We start from the raw sequence: 14,627 nt of genomic DNA, 5'->3' as shown, positions 1-14,627 counted from the left end.
GCACAGGGCTTTTGGCTCGGCCACATGGCTCTGCACATCCCAGAGCCCTTTGCTGGTTCTTTTGAGGTATAATGGAGGCAGGAAGACTTTCTTGGCTGCATGTGGCCACCTCTGCCTAGACTATTACCATACAGCTCTTTCGTCCTGGAGTCCTATCACCCTGACCCATCCCTTCCCACAGTACAGCTTTCAAAAAAGCAGGACTGAACAGCCTGCCCCTTCTGTCTTCAGGGGATGACCTACAAGCCTCTTTCTTCTCCACTTTCAGTAGTAACATTTTTCTAGATTAGAAAAGTCTTTCACACGTCATGTTTCATAAAACCCTAACCCCATACCCCCTTACAAACACATCCCAGTCTAGGGCTTCTGGAAACCCAAGCCAACAACAGTGGTACATTCACCCCATACCTCTCCTATGAGGCAACAAGGTAGGCACTTGGTGAATGGTAGGAAGGAAAAAGAAAATACAGGAGGACAGTACACGTCTTAAAATATTATCAAAACCACAGTTAAAGATGTATAAATTCAGTGTAGAATTAGAATTTCACTCAAATATTCTATAATTTCCTGGTGGCATCTGATATTCATGGACGTTTTAGGAAAGACGTCATTCCCAATCTGATGAAGTACATTTCACCAAACTTTATAGTGTGGGATCATTTGGTTGAAAGGATCAAAAACTCCTAGGTCAAGTAAGAAGGAAGTTATTTGAAGGTATTATCAGAGACAAGAAAGGACCAAAAACAATTTTTTTAAAGGGTGGAAGCTTGGGCACAGGAAGGCTGGAACTGAACTCAAAAATTAAGATCCCTCTTTTCTCTTCTAATATATACGGTCCCTCATGATCGATTTTCCCTGCATGTAGCCCTACTATTCTGCTTTCTCTAAAGACTGGCTTATTCTGTTTCTATGTGGATTCTGTAACTTGAAAATGGCTTTAATGTTCCACTGTATTGGCCTCATCTTTGGCTTGTCATGACTCTTCACATTAAAGCCTTACCTTTGTTCATTTGATTAAGCTCCCCTGTGCTCCCAGAATGAATGATCACAAGGGAGAATCAGAATATTTCAATTTCTTCCCAGTGTCCATTCGGGTCCAATCAACTAGACCCCAAGAATCTGCATCTACTCCTTCTGGATGCTGTTAGTAGAATAGATTCTCCATAAAAAAGTGGCTTGGTTAGGAGGCTATGTTGATATGACCACTAAAATCGAAATCTCCATCATTCCTGAAATCTGAAAAAAAAAATTTATCTGGCACTTTCAAGCCTTCTGTATGCTATAAGGTTCCACTTTGCCCACAAAATGGCATGATTATATCTTTTAAAATTACGTTGGTAATATCACAATTAATGATAATTAATTCTGGATGGTCTAGCATCTCTAATTTTATGCAAATCCTAGCTATATATCCTTGACTTTTGAAACCAACAAGCCTACCCAACAAAAAATAAAAATAAAAATAAAAATAAATAGAGTTAAACACTGTCAACCCTAGATATCTTTTACTCATAAAGCACTTTTTATCAGTCAAACCAAAGTCTCTCCAGTGTTGAGAGCAAGAGGCGATCTTAGTTAATGTCTAGGATTGCCAAATAAATTTTGTCTTAATTTTTATATCCCATCGATGACAATCCAGCCATCCATAAATTATTTTTCGTTACAAATGTTCTAAAAGCTGAGGTTAACTTAAACGGATTTTAAAAGCCCTCTGCCACTAGGTGGCACCAAATAGCCATAATTCATAGATTGTATCATTAAACCCATCCACAGGCCATCTAAGGCCTATCATTCTTTCTTTCTTTGCCTATAACTTACAAAAATCAAAAACAAATTATTTGCTCCCTTTTTAGAATTAAGCACGGAAGACTACGATTTTTTTCTAAATAAATAAAACTTCCTACTATTCCTTTTTAGCAAGTCCAAATGTATTCACGTAGCCTGTTTAATAAACTCATGGTAACATTATTTGTTGGATTTCAAAATATGTTACTCGGTTTTTTCCACTAAATGATGGCGGTGTTAGAAATACTCATTTTTTTTAAAAAAAATTATTTAGGAATATTTAAGACAGCCCTTTCTAGAGAGTTGTGTGTGCGTGTATGTAGGATCTGGTTCTACGGAGAGTCAGTCCCTGTCATTACAGAGTGTGCCTTTATTTCAGTAGTGCTGTTCTGGGTCCAAGGATGCTTCTGGAGTATGACACAGGTGCTGGGGCAGGAGGCGCTTCTCCCCACCCACGCCTGTGAACTCCCTCTGTAATACAGGGCTCACCACACTGCTGTAGGTTTTGTCACCTCAAGGTTTGACTACTGCCATGTCCTCTACCTTGGCTGACAGAGGAAAAGCGCTGGAATGTTCAGCTAGTACAGAATATGACAGCTTGTCTGTTTAGCAATGCCAGCCACACAGAGCACATTATACGGATGCTCTGTGCATAGCTCTGGCTTCCAACAGGCATCCTAGGGGTTCATTTTCATTTATAAAGCTCCCCGAGGCCCAGGATTTGGAAGTAAGTCATACGACGACGGCCTCATTCCCTATCCTGGTAGCTTAAGGAATGTACCAGGTTGTCCTAGGCGGGATGATGAACTCCAAGTTCGAGGTCCCAGGCTCTTCCATTCAATCTCATTTTCCAGCTTGAAAAGAAGTGTATTACAGGGGAGATTTACAGGTGTGGGTGGGGAGAAGCCTCTCTTGCCAGAGCACCTATGTCATTCTTCACGACCCCGAATTTCCTTGAAAATGTGGGTCCTTAATTCAGACCTGACAAATAGTGTTTATTTGTGTAGGAAGGTAGACAGGGACTAGCAGAACACAGGGTTGTTTCAGTTTTGTCGACTGAGGGAAGTGATAGTCTAGCAATAGGTGTCTGTTACAAAAATCGCATGAAAAATGAAAATTAGGGATCCCTGGGTGGCTCAGCAGTTGAGCACCTGCCTTCGGCCCAGGGCGTGATCCTGGAGACCCGGGATCGAGTCCCACATCGGGCTCCCTGCATGGAGCCTGCTTCTCTCTCTGCCTATGTCTGCCTCTCTCTCTGTGTGTGTCTCATGAATAAACAAATAAAATCTTTTAAATTAAAAAAAAAAGAAAAATGAAAGTGACATCATAGCACAAAACCACAGTTTTTATGTACCACAGTCCCTTGTGATTATCATTCAGCAAACGTTTATTGAATGTTGAGTGTGATCAAGATACTATATCAGAGACTGCAAGACACTGCAGCAGTTATATAAATAGTTATTAAATGGATAATCGTAACAAATATAAAACAATACTATTGAATGGCAAGGTTTTTAATGGAATCATCAGTATTGTTCCAAATAAGTTTTTGCTTTTGTAGAATCTAAAAGAAAGACAAAACTATCTCAAGGTAATAAACTTGCCTGTACTTCAAGCAACTAAAAAATACGAGAACTAAATTCAATACGGGTAAGTGAAAATACATTATCTTGAATACTTTCAATACATAATACCTACATATTGTGTGTGTATGTAATTTTCTCCATCAGAAACTACTGATTAGAAGAAAACAAGGGCTTAGCAGGTGTTCTATTTGTGCCTCTTCCAGAGGCATGCATTTCCAATTTCTTCAACATCCTGAAAAAAGAAAATCAGGTCAATTTGGGTATATTCCCCGGATCAGAATCTAGCATATCTGAGAAAGACTCGTGCTTTCCTACTTCCAAACTTAGTTAATTAATTAGTTAATTAAAAGGCTTTACATTTACCAATAAAAAAAAATAAGTTTCAAAATAATGGCCAAAAAAAACAAAATAATGGCCAGGGAAACCACAGTAAGAAAAATGACATGTGAATGCAGACACATTTCCTTTAATTCTAACTGAATGATGTTTTCTTTAATCAGGAGTGGCGATAGTAAACAGGTATTTTTAACTGCCAGTGAGAATGACTTTTACAATATTAGAACGTTAAGACAGAAATAAATTTTTGTGTAAACAAAAGCAATGTTTATTTTAATAAATTTTGGTTGTTAAGTCTTTTAAGTTACCGTACAGCCAAAGAGCTCTAGATCTTCTCTGGAGTCCCTTCTGTTTCACTTGCTTTGCCGATCTCTTTTTCCAGTATCTGTCATCACTTGTGGTTTTCTTTCCTGAATCAAAAATAGGTTCATATTTGGTTTTCTGATTATGTTCAGCCAAAATGGTCTTTCAGCAGTTGCTTTTCCAGGAGTGATGGAAATGTTGTACCCACAAAATACATCCTTGAGCTCTTCCACCTAATGTTTGTTAGGATACCCAGGTGATGGACCCTTAGGCTTCAGTTTGGGTGTCATCTGTTTCCCTCATAAAGCTGACAAGAAAACCAATAGTGAGTATTGGTTTCAATGGCCAGTGACCTCTCTCTAGAGCTGCATTATTAGAGGTAATAGGTTGCATGTCTATAAAAATGCATGGAAGCAACTGATGAAATTTCTTCTGCTGCAAAGTCAGTAGTCTCCAAAACAGGCTATATGCTTCACTCCTAGATTTTGCCTGTAATGTAGAGAACTACCTAATACTAAGACAGCTGCTATAAGGAAAAGGGGGAATTCCACAAACACATCATCTTGAATATATAATTTTCACATAGCCATAGAGCTGGCACCATTGTTGACCTGCTACAAAATAACATGAATTTTTTTAAAGTTTTTTTTAATTTTTATTTATTTATGATAGTCACACACAGAGAGAGAGAGAGAGAGGCAGAGACACAGGCAGAGGGAGAAGCAGGCTCCATGCAGGGAGCCTGACGTGGGACTCGATCCCAGGACTCCAGGATCGCGCCCTGGGCCAAAGGCAGGCGCTAAACTGCTGCGCCACCCAGGGATCCCAAAATAACATGAATTTTGATTAAAAATATATCATTAAAAATGTGTCTAGACATGGCTAGAGCAAATCCTCTTAATTTGGTTTCACAATTTTAATTTCCAAGAATAAGAAGAATAATGGCTAATACTTTCAGAAAATTTACTCAGTGTACCAGAAACTACACTAAGCATCTTACTTACCTCCATTACCTATTACTATTTGTAAGATGCAATAGTAGGGATTTGTTATATACACAAATCTTGGGCAAAGTCACACAGCTAACTCTTAGATTTGAGCCCAGACAGAGAAGGGAGCCTGTATTTTAAATCATTTCAATATAGAGGCACCTGGGTCATGGAGTCGGTTAAGCATCCAAGTCGGTTTCCGTTTGGGTTGTGATCTCAGACTGAGATCGAGTCAGAGTCCACTTGGGTTTCCCTCTGCCCTCCCCCAGTGCTCTCTCTCCCTCTCTCTCAAATTAATACACAAACAAACCTTTAGAAATAATCATTCCAATATAGAGCTCTGTATTTAATAGCATAGCTTTCATGTCAGTAATTATTATTTTTAACCAACAGGTAATGCTTTGTTTTTCATCACTATAAAAACTCCATTTTACTGGCTTCATTTCGTTTTATCTTATCTATTCCTTTTATTTATGTAACAATTCATGAATATATCCCCACTGAAAAATATTTAAGCAAGAGATATAAAAGATCAAAGTCACCTCTCACTTCCCCATTCTGAGTTCCCATCTGAAGGACAACATATGTTAAGATTTTGTTGTATGCCCTTCCAGTCCCGTTGCTAAGAACTAACACACATACACATAGAAATATTTTTTGAAAACTCAATTGTACTATGCCCACTCTTCTATTTTAACCCCTTTATATATTGAACATACATTGAAGTGCACACACAGAAATATCATTTTCATGTATTCATAACTATACTATACCCATTCTTCCAATATTGTTTTTTAATAATTATATTACACTTTGCTCATAAATCTTCCACATTTTTTTTCAGCTGTTGTCCGACATTTCATAATTTAGATGCAACACATTTACTGAATTCCTTAACTACTCAACAAATGTCACTTTTCTTTTGCTATTGTAAATCTGAAAGTGACCTTCTAGTACTATGACTGCTATACATACAATCGCGTCTTTCTCTGAAATAAATTCCTAGAATCTTAGTCTAAGAGTGTATACTATACACACATACATATGCGTGCTACATATGGTGTAATACGTATATACATACATCATTCTGTGTATATGTGTAGACATAGTATATGTACATGTACATACTATATATGCATATAAACTTGTTTTCTAAATGTTGACACCTACCACTCAGCTTCTGAAAACTTTTATTCTTTGCACTTTCAGCAACAATGTGATGACACTGCATAGTTTTCTCTGTGCTCTCAAACTCTAAAATTTACCAATTTTAGGTGTTTTTTCCTGCCAATCTGATGCATAATTATAGTTCATTGTTGTTGTAGTTTCCATATTTTGAACACTGGGGAGAATACAGTGATTTATTTTACATTTGATATATTTTGCCAGTGTTTAAGTATTAAGAGGTTAAGGTAAAAATATGGATTTATAGCCTCTCTTTAAAAGTCAGAAGACCGGGCAACATCAAGCCTATATTCCTTGGCACAGTACCCTGACACCAAGCAGTGCCTATGCCACCTACATGGAGTGTGCCCTCCCCATTTGCCCTGGGATGGGCTGAGTTTCTCAACTCCATTTCCTCCAAAAACCTTTAGACAATTTGACTTGGCTACCCCTGGACTAAACTAGTCCTTAGCCTATAAAACTTTGATGTAATTTTTTAAATTAAAAGTTCACCTTTTATTTCCTTTCCCCATTAACCCATTTCATTCGCAAACATGGAAATCATGGTCAGATGATTCCTGCCAAGAATATATTTTCTTTAATCAATACTTTAGAGCCACTTCTTTGGGTTTTTTTTTTTATTCTACACATTGTTTTAATGTACGACTAATATTTGATCGGGAAGTTTTATTTCTATGTGTAACAGAAGAATAGATTTTCACTGAAGTCATTTTTAAGTCATTTTGCAATTTTTAAGCCTGATTTTAAAATAACAAATACCAAAAATATTTTAACTGATATTTTAAATTCTCATAGACTGTTATATACTCAATCATCCCCTTAATACCTTGAACAGTGACCTCATTAAATTAGAAAGTACTTTTCTACATGTTTTTGTTCTGTTTTGTTTTTCAGTCTCCATTTCACAAAAACAACACGTGGCCATAGCTATACTTTCCTCTGGCATTCGAGGATGTGGGAAATTTCTCTTGTGTTTGTTGATCAGAGCTGGCAGTTGGAGAAGAATTCCCTCAATGGTGGATAAGGGTAAGGAAGGCAGACTAGAGCCCTGCCATCATGAGACTTACATTCAAATAGGAGAGAGAAATAATAAGCACACATGTATTTGTTGAATTAATTAATTAGCTAACTAATGAAGAAAATATTTCCTTTTTTTAAAAAAAAGAATTTATTTATGTATTCTTGGGAGACAGAGAGAGAGACAGAGACACAGGCAGAGGGAGGAGCAGGCTCCATGCAGGGAGCCCGATATGGAACTCGATCCCAGGACTCCAGGATCATCACGCCCTGGGCTGAAGGCAGGTGCTAAACTGCTGAGCCACTCAGGCTGCCTGAAAATATTTCTGATAATGATAAGGTGCTACAAAGCTCAGCAAAGGGACTGAGAAGATAAGATGATGTCGTGAACAGAAAACAAGTTAATAATTCAAAAATTATTCTACTTAACTCATCTTTTAACAGAATCATCCCAAATTATAGGCATCATAATTCTATAAAGATGTTTATAAAATAGAATGCACTTACACAAAAGAAATAAGATAGTGAAGGGTTGGAGGAAGATGCCATATAAAGAATAGCAAAGGACTTTCTGGACTGCACCACAAGATCCAAGGAGAAGCATGACACGTAGGTTTAGATATTTGGAAAGTTGTCACAAAATAAAAGGAACAGAACAAATCTATGTTTCACATAGGAAGAACTAGACAAGGAATAATAAGAGAAAAGATAAAATTAATATGTATTGAATTTTCACTATTTACCCAGAACTGTATGCTGTTTTACAAATACTTAATATTGTTATGATTCTTTCGATATTTTTTCTTTTATTCCTTTTTATCAGAGCATTGAGTTCCAAGAAGTTACACACACACACACACACTCAGATTCATACAGATAGTGAATGGTGATGCTGGAATTTGGCCTTGGACCTTCTCCGAAGTTAATGTTCTTTCCTCTGACACCCTAATCCTTCTTGGTTTTGGCTTAATATAAAACAGAACTGTTTAACATCTGAAAATGCTCCACCTGGTGAAGTAGGAGACTTCCCATTGCTGAACCATTACTGAAGAGGTACTTGGGCGAGATCACTGCACCGTGTGGAAAGTCGCCCCCAAGGGCTCCTACAATCCTCGGAGACTGCAGTTTTCACTAGCTGAGTTAGGAGGGCATAGTCTCCAGCACCCTATCCAATTGGTAGGAACTGCACACATCAGCACAGTTTACTTCACAGGATTAGCAAATCATCACCTATTAGAGATCTGGTCCCTGTAGGATTTGGAAGCCTGTTCCATAAGTGGGAAACCCTGAAACAGAATGAGACTACTGTATTAGACACCAAAGGGAAGTGGGCTAGCCCCAAAGAAAAACTGCACCTACTTCACAGTTTTGACTAGGACCAGATTGCAAAACACCTTCCCAATTCTGGTATGGTTTTCATTTTCCAATGTTGTAATTACCTAGTGACATCAGGTCTAAATATTGGAGACCCAGCAAGAATGAAAAAAAATATTTTGTAATATCAAGGGTTTTTGTTTTGACTTTTTTGGTAAACCTGTCCTCAAATAGGACATACCCAGGATATTTCACATTTCACATTGTTTTTATCTATCAGTAATGATGGGTTTTTCCACCTTAGGTAAAATTATCAAAAAGTCGTAATATCTTCAGTTTAGTAACTAGTTCTTTGGAGTAGACAAAACTTAACACATACCCTTTAAATCTTAGTTTTCAATCTGTTGTGAGTTTTTACTTCAAACTAAAAATAATTTTTAAAATAATTTTAAAAATCTAACCATAGACTTGAACACTAAATGTTCAGTGGTTAAGAATTTCATAGTTTGATTTTGTGCTATATTGATACATATGTATCTTTTTATTGGTTTTAAATGTATGGACCATTAATATCCTCCAGTGACTATTTGCAATATGTTGCTGAATTGGTTCAAACGAGAGACTAATCCGGGACTCCTGTGTGGCTCAGTCAGCTAGGCATCGGATTCTTGATCTCAGCTCATGTCTTGGGCTCAGGTCTTGAGCTCAGGGTCATGAGTCCTGGAGTCTCCTGAAAAAAGGGGGGTGGAGAGAGACTTATCAGCTTTTGCTACACCTTTCATGATTTTATTCAATTTTTTATTTAATTAAATTTTGATTTTATTTACTTAAATTCTGTTTTGTAAGGTTAAATAATCCTGGTTGCCGGAGTTTCTGATTATTGCACACGGAAGTTCTGCTTTACCTTCAACCACAGTTTTGCCTTCACTGGCCGTCTTAATTACATATTCAAAGTAAGATGAGCAACACTGAGGTTGGGCCTCACTTAGCTAATGAGATTGGACTGAATCATGGCCCAGGGTAAGTTGGTTTGCTAATTTCTTAGAATTAGTAGTGCTAGTCTAAAAACTTTAAGAGTGATGTAAAAGAGGGAAAATTAAGGTAGTTTGCCTTTAGTTCCACTTGAGTTTGGGAACCTGGCATTAAAGAGGCCAACCAGAATCCAAATGAATATTAATTTAACAATTAATGAGCAGAAGAGAGAATGGGGGGAAATCTTCAGAAAGACTATCAATGCATTTTTGTACTTCCTACCATTCTCCAAACTTTAATTTGTGAGGACATGTTTCATCACACTTTCAAATTAGCCTAGATTCTATAAATTTTTCTTTTTCATTAATTTTGCCTGCAAGGTATACAGCTGCCAAATATTTCATGTAACAATTTTATATCGTCAATTCACGTATAATAAAAGAAAAATAGTATTCTAATCCCAGCACAAGCACACACATACACACACACACATATATCTAGTGATTTAGCAAAAACGTTTTTGCAAAGACTATTAGCAATGTATCATGTTGAAATTATTAAAGTATAATAAAATAATGTCCTATTATTAATATTTATACTAATAATAAGAGACCAACACTTCATGTATGAAAAATAAAGTCATATTGCCATCCTCAAATATGCATGTGATTTTACCAATAGAAGCAGTATAAATATAAGTAGCATAATGCAAGAAACATTACCATTCATTAAATCAACAAATATTTATTTCTTCTTAAATGCTCTGTTAGTTCATGGGAGCATCTTGATGAATAAAACTGTTCCTGCAATTGAAAATCTTGCCTTCCAGCAGGGAAAGAGACATAAATAGATGATTTCTAAAACCATGTGCTATAATGGTTCTCAGAGAGTGGTCTGCAGCCCAGCATCATCAGCATCCCCTGGGAACTTAGACTTGCAGATTCTGTTTGCACGGCAGACCTACTAAATCAGAATCTGTGCACATGATTTTGATGAAGTTTGAGAACCACCTTGCTACACTTTTATGTAATCCATAGAGAGTAAAATTTATCATCACAGGTGCATTATAAGTGTTGCTTAGGGGACCTTTAAGAGTGTGACACAGGACACATCAAGTCTCCCAAAAAACTGCTGATCTATTTTCAGCTCCTTCCTCTGGTGGGATGAGACTCTTTCTGACACTGGGAATGTAAGGGATGCATTTAGGTAGGCCATGGAGGTGCCCAACAGAAGAATGCCTTCTGAGATAGGCAGGTGATGGGAACCAGGAAGCAGATATTCCAGTGTGCTCCCTTGAGGTACTTACCTGGGTTTATAAAATGATGGACTTTGGGGACGTTCAGCAATGCATAGATGGACTGAATCTAGATACCTGCTGAGGCACAAAATGCCAATAAGAATTGTTCTGTCTCACAGCAAGACAGAGACCACAAATGATGATGGTACAGATGCTCCAGGGAGAGCCCAGCACTTAAGCGTCCAGTCATACTAATGCCAATAGTCCCTGGAGGCTACAAATGGACCCTGACAGGAACAGACACCTATTCTGAACTGGGCTACCTGGTGGTAGATGCAAATCATCAGATTAATATATAGAGGGACTGGAACAGAAAATACTGCACCATTTTGGACTGAGTCACATTTCTTCAGACCAAGCAGCACACTTTACAGCCCATAAATGTCCAACGACAGGCTTAAAAAAATGTCATCCTTCAAGTAATGGTTTGATAGAGGATTAGAAAGGATAACTGAAATATTTGTTATTTGCTTGGCCTCTTTAATGGCAGGTTCCCAAACCGAAGTGGAACTAAAGACATGAAGGGCAGGCTTACACACATTCCCAAGTGTGTGCTCACACTCACTATGAGGGAGGGCTGGAAGAGGATCCCCGGGAGATAGATTCCACAGCTGTTCCAGAGGATCTGAGGAAGGGGAGGTGGGGGAGGATACTAGTGTGACCGTACAATCCTTCCCCTGGGGGGAGGGTATTGGGATGACTATACTTTTCTCATTTTCCCCCACAGCACCTCAACTTTCCCTTTTCCAACGAGATGCAGTAGTAACAGGGCTGTCACTGTGGGTGCTGGGACGAAGGATGATCCCTAAGTAAGAAACTGGAACTCTACCTTTTAAAGCTTCTGTCAGAATTCCTAAGGCCTGATGAGGTATATTGTGCCTTTATCCCACCTGGCAAACCTGGGTTGACAGTCAAAGCGGCTACATCATCCAGTGGTCACCATAGTCCACTAGTTCTGTGCTCACTCTATGTGAACAGAAGCGGGCTGAGCAAGAGGTACTTGCCAGGCTAGTATTGCTACTGCAATCTGGACTGGCACAGCGGCTGCACCTAACATCCCTTCCAAAGGCGAAAACACTTAGTTATAGGGACTTCTGGGTAGCTCAGTGGTTGAGGGTCTGCCTTCAGCTCAGGGCGTGATCCCAGGGGCCTGTGATCGAGTCCCGCATCAGGCTCCCCTCAGGGAGCCTGCTTCTCCCTCTGCCTGTGTCTCTGCCTCTCTCTGCGTCTCTCATAATAAATAAATAAATAAATAAATAAATAAATAAATAAAGTCTTTAAAAAATAACCCACTTAGATATACATGTACAGAAGGAAGAATATAAGGGTAGAAGAATGAACAAATGGATTATTCAGTGAGGAAAATCCTATATTGCATTGCCTCATCAAAAGGCTCATAGCAAGAGTTGATATCATCTCTTAATTTAATTATGCCAAGTATCTGAAAGGCTGAAGCCACTTCTGCTTTGGGAATCTTATAAGGTTGAATGGAAGCCTGCAAACCCGAGCAGCACCTCTCCGGGAGACATTTGGGTCATACAGTACAATGAGGGACTGGACTAATTGCTAATGACTAAGTAGTAATCTAGTAATGTGCTAATACCTCTTGACACCTTTTTTCAGTGTATAACTGTGACACTGGCATTGTTGGTAGGATTATAATACTTAGATTGACTGTCAAGTGTATTGGAAGACCAGCTAAAGCCTCCTTGAGATGTAATACTGGTGGGAAATGATTCGCCTGAGAGAGAACTGCATTTAGCTAACCAACAGTTACTTAACTACCCTAAACGGTTCCTCACAAATTTATCAAAACATACAAATAGTGATAGATCAAAGGACAAAAATATGAAGATTTATGTAATAGCTTTAGAGGATGGATTCATTTTTTTTATTATTATTTATTCATGAGAGACAGACAGAGAGAGAGAGAGAGAGAGAGAGAGAGAGGCAGAGACACAGGCAGAGGGAGAAGCAGGCTCCATGCAGGGAGCCTGACATGGGATTCGATCCCGGGTCTCCAGGATCACGCCCTGGGCTGAAGGCGGCGCTAAACTGCTGAGCCACCCGGGCTGCCCAGATTCATTTTTTTCTTAAAATCTATCCCTACCCCCACACGGTCTCCTCCAAATGTTAGGCATATTTATGATGATAATATTGCTGTGTCTGCCATAAACGCTATATCAAATGTAATAAGACAAACGTAATTGTTTTGTTGTAAGAGAGCCTTGGCCAAAGGCTGGTTGTGGCCCGTGGGGTAAAGAATTTGGTATTGCCCGAAGGTCTGGCCTTTGCTTTCAGTGTCTAGGAAGTAATCAATGTCATAACTGACAGAAGTGTCCTTGTTTGGCATGGGGCGTGGCCACACTAGATTTTAGCATATGGCCTGAGCTTGTATAGAACTTACCAAAAAAACAAAAACAAAAAACAACAACAACAAAAAACCCACCTGCATAAAAATGCTGTTGCCCTAGAGTCAACAAGACAGCAGTCCCTCTCACAGTAGTTTGAGCATACTTCATGCCAACAAGGCAAAGAATAAAGGGAACTGGAAGTCCAGAGGATACGCAACTTGAGGGACTTCACTGGGAGCTTCCCAGGGTTATAATGACATTTGTGTGTGTGCGTGTGTGTATGTGTGTGTTCAAATGGATACATCCTACGTGGAGTCCTTGGGTCTGGTTTAAATGAGTAGCTACAATATATAACCAGCAAGGGCAATTCTTGGCAAGATTTGGGAGAGTTCCTTTACCTTCTTTGATTAAGTTAATTGGGGTAATGTCTACTCTGCCTGGCAACCTCAGCAATGTTGTTTTGAGGCTCAAGTAACACGTATCAAAGCACTCTATCAACTGGAAAGTTCATGTAAAAGTAAGATCTTCATATTCTGTACCTTTGACAGTGCATCTCTCATTTGCTTTTCCCGATAGGAGAGCTCTCTGGATCCCTAAAACAGCCACATCTACACGCATTTGAAGAAGCTTGCATTCTTTGATCTCATTTGTTTACACTTCTCAGTGGGATTTGATTTGAAGGAAAAAGTTCTGCTGCTTCAAATTTTTTAAATGTTCTTCAAAACATTCTGGGCCAAAATGTGGCATATCATTAATACTTACGTAACTTTTTTTTTTTAACCTGAATCTTCTTTCAGTACATATGACTCTTCTTTCAGTACAAAGTTTTCAATGAATTGTGGTTTTTTTCTGCAATAGGCTTCATTTAATAAATTTTATCCCATGTCTATATTGAAATATAGTATTAAATGGTCTCATTCATTCATTAGAATGCATTTATTCAATACATATTTATTAGGTTCAGTCCATATAGGATATACAATCTATGAGGCCACTGGAGAAACAACAGGAATTGATCCCTGCTCTAACGAGGCTTAGAATCTAGTGAAGAGAAAACTATTCAGAGAAAGACATGGAGATATTTTGCTTAATGGAATGTAAACAAAGTGCAGTGGGCGCTGGGGAGGAATAATCAAACCTGCCCCCAGGTTGGCCAGGAGAGAGTGCAATCTAGGCAACGGAGACACCACGTGCAACTGTAGGACAGTAATAGTGAAGAGGAAAAGCCTGAGCATGAAGGTAGGAAGAAGGGACAAGGCATAGAAAGGGCAAACCCCGACCAGAGGTGGAAGCAGCAGATTCAATGGATTTTTATGCTAAGGAGAAGATTTTAGATTTCACCCTGCATCTAGGCAGAGCTATAGGAGAATTTTGAACACAGTAGTGATTCTTACCCAACCTATTTGAGTTTTAATACATATAAGTCAATATCTTATGTGTGAGATCATATTTGTTTTCAGTCATAAAAGTATGTGTCCAATGAATGAAT

General features: G+C 38.5%; 1 long non-coding RNA gene across 3 annotated transcripts in view; it reads left to right on the top strand.

Moving 5' to 3' along the window:
* The window catches only part of LOC140609435 (uncharacterized), a 60,703-nt gene extending 46,729 nt beyond the window's left edge, over nt 1–13,974 (top strand). For 2 of the 3 annotated variants that reach the window (XR_012011269.1, XR_012011267.1), the window contains exons 5-9: nt 3,347–3,435; nt 7,079–7,210; nt 9,362–9,535; nt 11,512–11,593; nt 13,715–13,974. This is a non-coding gene — a long non-coding RNA (uncharacterized lncRNA). The remainder of the gene's footprint in view (nt 1–3,346; nt 3,436–7,078; nt 7,211–9,361; nt 9,536–11,511; nt 11,594–13,714) is intronic. The other variant, XR_012011268.1, reaches the window with a different exon arrangement.
* The last annotated feature ends 653 nt before the right edge of the window (nt 13,975–14,627 follow it).

The sequence above is a fragment of the Canis lupus genome, chromosome 18 (assembly GCF_048164855.1).
Source record: "Canis lupus baileyi chromosome 18, mCanLup2.hap1, whole genome shotgun sequence".
In the NCBI taxonomy this organism is placed as follows: domain Eukaryota; kingdom Metazoa; phylum Chordata; class Mammalia; order Carnivora; family Canidae; genus Canis; species Canis lupus.
This window is presented reverse-complemented; position numbering and strand designations above follow the sequence as displayed.